The sequence below is a fragment of the Schistocerca serialis genome, chromosome 9, assembly GCF_023864345.2.
Source record: "Schistocerca serialis cubense isolate TAMUIC-IGC-003099 chromosome 9, iqSchSeri2.2, whole genome shotgun sequence".
In the NCBI taxonomy this organism is placed as follows: domain Eukaryota; kingdom Metazoa; phylum Arthropoda; class Insecta; order Orthoptera; family Acrididae; genus Schistocerca; species Schistocerca serialis.
This window is the reverse complement of record NC_064646.1, coordinates 324,033,028-324,039,309: the sequence shown is the minus strand read 5'-3', so window position 1 is coordinate 324,039,309 and position 6,282 is coordinate 324,033,028. Positions and strand designations below refer to the sequence as shown.

Here is a 6,282-nt window from a genome sequence, read left to right as displayed (position 1 = left end):
GGACGGCCAGTATGTCCTCATGGTGCCACTCCACTAGACGTCGTCGGAGCCAACGTCTTGCTGCATCTATAGCCTCCCTATCATGTACGTATTGCTTCCCGCGGGGTGCATATTTTATTGGCTCAAACAGACGGAAGTCGAAAGGTGCGAGACCCAGGCTGTAGGGTGGGTTAGGAATAGCAAGCAGTTCCATGGATTTGTTTTTTTAGTTCCTCTCGGGTGTGAAGATTTGTATGAGGCCTTGTGTTGCCATGCCAACGGCCTTGGCGCAGTGGTAACACCGGTTCCCGTCCGATCACCAAAGTTAAGCACTGTCGGGCTGGGATAGCACTTGGATGGGTGACCATCCGGTCTGCCGAGCGCTGTTGGCAAGCGGGGTGCACTCTGCCCTTGTGAGGCAAACTGAGTGGCTCCATTCTCGGAAACTGACATATGGCCGGGAGAGCAGTGTGCTGACCACATGCCCCTCCATATCCGCAGCCTATGGGCAGAGGATGACACGGCGGTCAGACGGTACCTTTGGGTCTTCATGGCCTGTGCGGGAGGAGTTTTTGTGTTGTCATGGAGAAGGAGAAGTTCGTTCGCAGTTTTGTGCTGACAAACACGCTGATGCAGATTCTTCAGTTTCCTGCTCGTACTACAATACCCCCCAGAGCTGCTCTTTGCACCATGAGGAAGGACATCAACCTCTCCAGAGTCGATGGAGATAATTGCCCTCACTTTACCGGCTGAAGGTGCGACTTTGAACTTTTTCTTCGGAACAGATGTAGTGTGGTGCCTGTCCATGGATTGCCGTTTCGTTTCCGGTTCGAAGTGATGAACCCATGTTTCACTACCTGTGCCGATATACGAAAAAAATTGTCACGATCAGCCTCGTAATGCGCAAGCAATTCAGCACCGATGGTCCCTCGTTTCCTTTATGGTCTTCTGTTACATGGTGAGGAACCCATCAGGCACACACCTTCGAGTACCCCAACTGGTGGACCAGTGTGTAAGCACTACCAGCAGAGACGTCCATTTGAGCAGCGACGTGTTCGATTGTAATTCGTTGATCATCTCGGACGAGACTGTCCGCACGTTCCAGCATTGCTGTAGTCACAGCACTGTGCGGTGGGCCGGCATGCAGGAGATCGGACAGGTTTGCGCGACCTTTTTGTGATGATGACAGACGCCTCGCCCAACGACTCACTGTGCTTTTGTTCACTGCCAGGTCACCGTAGGCATTCTGTCAGCCTCTGTGAATGTCTGCGATGCTCTGGTTTATCGCCAATGACAGCTCTCTGCTTGGAATGCATCTCCGTTACAGACGCCATTTTGGAGCCTACATATAGCGGAACTTCATGAGACTATAGAGGCCGAAGAGCGAATATCCCACCATATCCAGCAATAAATAACGCATTTTTTCAATCGAAACAGGCTGAGAAATAATGTGTTACACCACTTTTTGAACATTCCTCGTATGCGATCGTCCAATTTTGTATCGATTCCAGAATGAGATTTTCACTCTGCAGCGGAGTGTGCGCTGATATGAAACTTCCAGGCAGATTAAAACCTGCAAGGTTCGCAGGAGAGCTTCTGTAAAGATTGGAAGGTAGCAGGCGAGGTACCGGCGGAAGTAAAGCTGTGAGTAGGGGGCGTGAGTCGTGCTTGGGTAGCTCAGTTGGTAGAGCACTTGCCCGCGAAAGGCAAAGGTCCCGAGTTCGAGTCCCGGTCCGGCACACAGTTTTAATCTGCCAGGAAGTTTCGTATAGATTCTTATTGTTATCTCTAAATATTCATACTATATAACGTGCTCAAACATTCTTCACTGGCTTGATGGCAACATCTCCATTCCACAAGGACTGAAATTCTACGTGTGAAAAATAGATGAAGAAAAACGAAGCTGTACAATTTTTGGAAATTCTCATTACGGTGGAAACAAATTCGGCCATATCTGGGAAATATGAACTGAAAACGAAGTCGTCGAAATACGGTGAGATCGGCGACTAACGCAAGAAAAGCCCCTTTGCTGCGAGTGGATGGCTTGTTTTCAGGTGCGTTCTCTTGTACGAAACCTCTGCTAGTTGCTCCGTCCGTCACAAACAATACAACGCTGGCTTTGCAAGCAGTGTTCAGTGGTTTTGTAGGCTGTCCGACGCCGACCAGTATCTTAAATATTGTCTATCTCTTCTGTGCAAGAGTACCTGAGAACCACTGAACTGAGACTCTTACTATTGTAAATCACTAAAACGGTTATAATATTGGGAAGGTTCCTCTTGTAACGAAGACTGAGTACTGCTACCACGTTCAACAACCCTGGTCAGGCAGATGCCACGATACCGAATTTCTGCCGAATCCTTGTCCATTCTGGCTTGTGTTCCGACTCTAATTAGCTCTTCGCCTTCCTCGATCGGGTAAAATACTGTTGTTATTACTAACGGACGAGTGTCTTGAAAAGAGGTTACGAGTACCTACCAAATTAAAACAAAGGGGATGGAGTGTAGTCATATTATCGGGTGATGCTCAGAGAATTATGTTAGGAAATGCAGTGTTGAAAGTAACTGTCGAGCACAACACCTGACGACGGCAGATGGTAAATTGGATATAAAATGTAGTCTGGCAGCAGAAAAGTCTTTTCTCAAAGTATTTGTTTGAAGCGTGGCTTTAGGCCCAATTCACACAAAAATGGGGTGGCGCGGACATCTCCCAGGAGCGTGGCGCTCTTTCACGCCACTTCCATGTTAACAAATGAAGCAATTCACACAGAGACACTTTGGCGGGTACCCGTCGCTTCGTGGTCCACGCTGAGTCCGCAGGGACGTGTGGCGGAGACGTCCAATGTTTCGTTGGTGTGAAGTCATCCGATGTGCCTCAAAAAATTGTTTTGCGCAGATGAAGAAAAGCTATATCCATTTCTGTTAATAGTTTCCCAGCAAAACTATTACTTTTCTGGTAAAAAATTAAAAACAATTATTTTGGGATCCACGCGTGTTCTCCGTTATGCAGTCATTCGATTTTCAGAAAACTATTCGTCACAAAAAAATTTATTTTTCCACATCTTATAGTCTGCCAGCTTTATAGCGAACTGGTTTTATTTTCGTAACTGCCCATATTTATTGTGATACTCCCCCTAATAAGTAAACCACCGGGCATATGTTGAAAAGTTTGCAGTGAAAAATGTTGTTGCTCGCCAGTTTACGTTTGGTGGGTTTTAGGACATAGGTTGCTGCGTACGCAATATAGCTAACATATCTAAATTGTTTTTAACAATGGAAGGAAAGTGATACCTCTTTCCAGTCCCGAGTAAATAAGTCACACGAAAGTCATTCAATTAGTAATGCCCCACATTTTTTTTTCTCAGAACATACTTAGGGTTAAGAGTCAGAATTTGGTGACAATATACATCAACATGTCTTCTCCATGTCCTATTTTTCAACGTAGTCTCCATCACGTTCTAAGGCCGTACGCCAACGTTGTGGAAGAGCATGTATTTCCTGCTGGTAAGAGCTCTTGTCCTTTAGGTGTAGCCATTTTTTCACTGCATGACTGACATTCTCGTCATCTTCAAAGTGTGTTCCTCGTAGACAATCTTTAAGGGGCCCAAAGATACAGAAGTCCGTACGATTCAGCATGTCTGGAGCAACAACTGTGACAGGACGTCCCGAGCGTGGCTGATCATGGAGCTCCGTTTCTGCATTTCCTGAGGCTATAACTTTCTTTACACATCGCCCAACTGTACTCCCATCAACTGCTGCATCGCCCGGTTTCTTTTTCTGCACACAAGAATTCAGTAACAGAACGCTTCTTGTAACGTGAGTCGTATGTAGGCGTCATTTTGAGCTGTATTATGGGTCTGCCATCTGCCAGAACGGTTAGAAACTTCACCGGCGCACAGAACATACATCAAATGTGAAGCACCAACAAGGACGTTTATCTATGTATATTAATGGCTTTTTTGTTTTTAATGTGACTCATTACTTATTGATCGACACTCGTATGTTTTAACGCTTGACGGCGACGAACTAGGGCACTAGTACGCAACGCGGATTTGTGGATCGTGTTTCTCTTTCGTAGGCGATTAATGTAGTCAGTTGGAATCACAATTTAAGTCATTAACAGTTATGTTCATTTTAAAGTTAGAGGCAGGTAATCGCAGATGCAGCTGCAGAGTTACCTATACACTGTATACGTGAATTTTTCTTGTCAACGCTAACAGTTCCGTTCAGGAAACATACATCAGTAACTATTTCCGTTCAAATATTGTCGCGCGCTTGTGTGTGTTCCAGCAATAAATGTGTGATAAATGGGATTTTTGCATCTGACGTAACTAAAATGTTCAGTGTTATGTATGTTTTACGCTTAGCTACGCATAAATAATCCAGAACACTTGGTTACCTATTTTATGCTTACATATTTTTGCTTACTTGAGGCAGGCACTGTATATGAGGTAAAGCGCTATTTTGCATATTTTTGTAACCCTTTTTACAGAATTATTTATGTATCTTTATAAAAAGATTACTATCTTGTTTATCTACCTGGACGAACAACGTTGAATCTGTGCAGTTACAACGCTGTGCTGCTAAAACACTCTAGTTTTTCTATGTTATTTATTGCAGAAATAAGAAACCTTATATTGAGAAACTGCAACAATGCAGGTCAATATCATAATGTTTACTGCACTGTCCATAAGAACCAGCAGAAGATGCAGAAACACGTACACTATTTCTGTTGAAATCACTTAACACGTATAGTCAGCCGTACATTTTCTTTCTTCGATCAATGTGTTTTGGCAGAGAGATGCGCAAACCCACTATTCGCTTTGTACTTGCTCCCAGATACTCCTTTTTTCAGTTGGGATATACTGTCACATGGGAAGTAACGCTGCCTTCTTGGCACTTTTTACTGTCAGAGCTTAATCACACAAGACTGGGAAAACTGTAATGTCATTTAGTGGCAGATTTCTTTTCCCAACACCTCTAGGTTTCTCTGCAGTGCTTTTACAAATCCGTGATTGCTCGATGTTATGACTTTTGCTTCTCTTTTGCGTAGCAGGGTTGTCAGACGAAATGTGTAGCCAGACATACTCAGTTATTTTGAATGAATGTCTGTGCAACCCGTGGTCCAGTGCGCCAAGGTCCCTGGAATCCTCTGGTTCCATCAGCGACAGAAGGAGTCCCTTGTCCTTGGCGTTGGCAATGACTGGGATCCAGTTTTCTGGGTGAAATGAGATTTTGTTCTTCTCTACAAGGGTAGAATCTCTATCTAATGGCAGGAAACTATGCCCTGTTACGAAGAATTTCTGGACTGCAAGAGTGGACTATTTACGGATAATCAGATTTGGGAAAAGTGTCGTAATATTTCGAACTACTCTCAGAAAATCAGCAATGTTTAGCCTTACATTCAAATGAAAATCATATGAAAAATAGGAATTATGATCAAAATATGACAGCTTCGTTGCTTTTCTCTGAATGTAGTTCTTCAGTTTGTCTAACGTAATACAGAACAACTTTTGAAACATTCTGCAACAATTGTTAGAAACGTTCGGGAATGATGAACAGTTCTTTCGCTACGTCGAATGTGCGATATTTCTTCCCTTTTTTCAACTATAACGGATTGACCCAAAATCTTCTTCGCTGCCCAACGAGTTGCAAAATATCCAGTGCATCAATATCTTCGCCTGATGAAAACGATTATTCTGATCCATTCGTAGCACGAGCGGCTCGGTCTCTCTGACAGTGGCACGTGAATGTGAATCGCTCGCGCCCCGCCCGCACTGGTGAGCCGTGGTAAAAATTGCTGTTTTGAAGAGCGCGCCGCAGCGCGTTGTCACCCTCCGTTTCTGGCGGTGGCGCCGCTGTGGCAATCGCAGCTTTGGTGTCTCCCACTGGTGGAAAAGGGGAAAGGTTGCCTGTTCACGTGCATTTAGGGGGCGCTATGAGCTCGCCAGTGGGTCAGTCTGGGTCAGTCTCTCGTCCCCGGCTTGCTACTCTGTCTCTCGTCCGCATTTGTTAGGCAGTTAGTGTCTGTCTGTCGTTCGGAGTGCTAGTATGTCTGTCGTTCGGATCAACCTTTAAAGCCGGCAAAATGAGAGTCTTTCCACTTCGCCAGTAAGAGAACTCAGCGAGTGGTCGCCTGGTCGGAGCTTAGTTCCTGCATCTGAATCTGCGCTTTAGGCCGCCAGTCTGCTCGAGTTTGCTCAGGCAATGGTCATTGGCGGTTGGATCGATCGGCTGGTCGGTCGCGCACTGAGACACAAGATGACTTGTCCGTCTTGAGCGTCGGCGCATGTGAGTTCGCCACGTG

The 6,282-nt window shown here is 45.3% G+C and overlaps 1 pseudogene; it reads left to right on the top strand.

Moving 5' to 3' along the window:
• The first annotated feature begins 253 nt into the window (after nt 1–253).
• On the top strand, nt 254–371 carry LOC126419962 (5S ribosomal RNA; annotated as a pseudogene).
• The last annotated feature ends 5,911 nt before the right edge of the window (nt 372–6,282 follow it).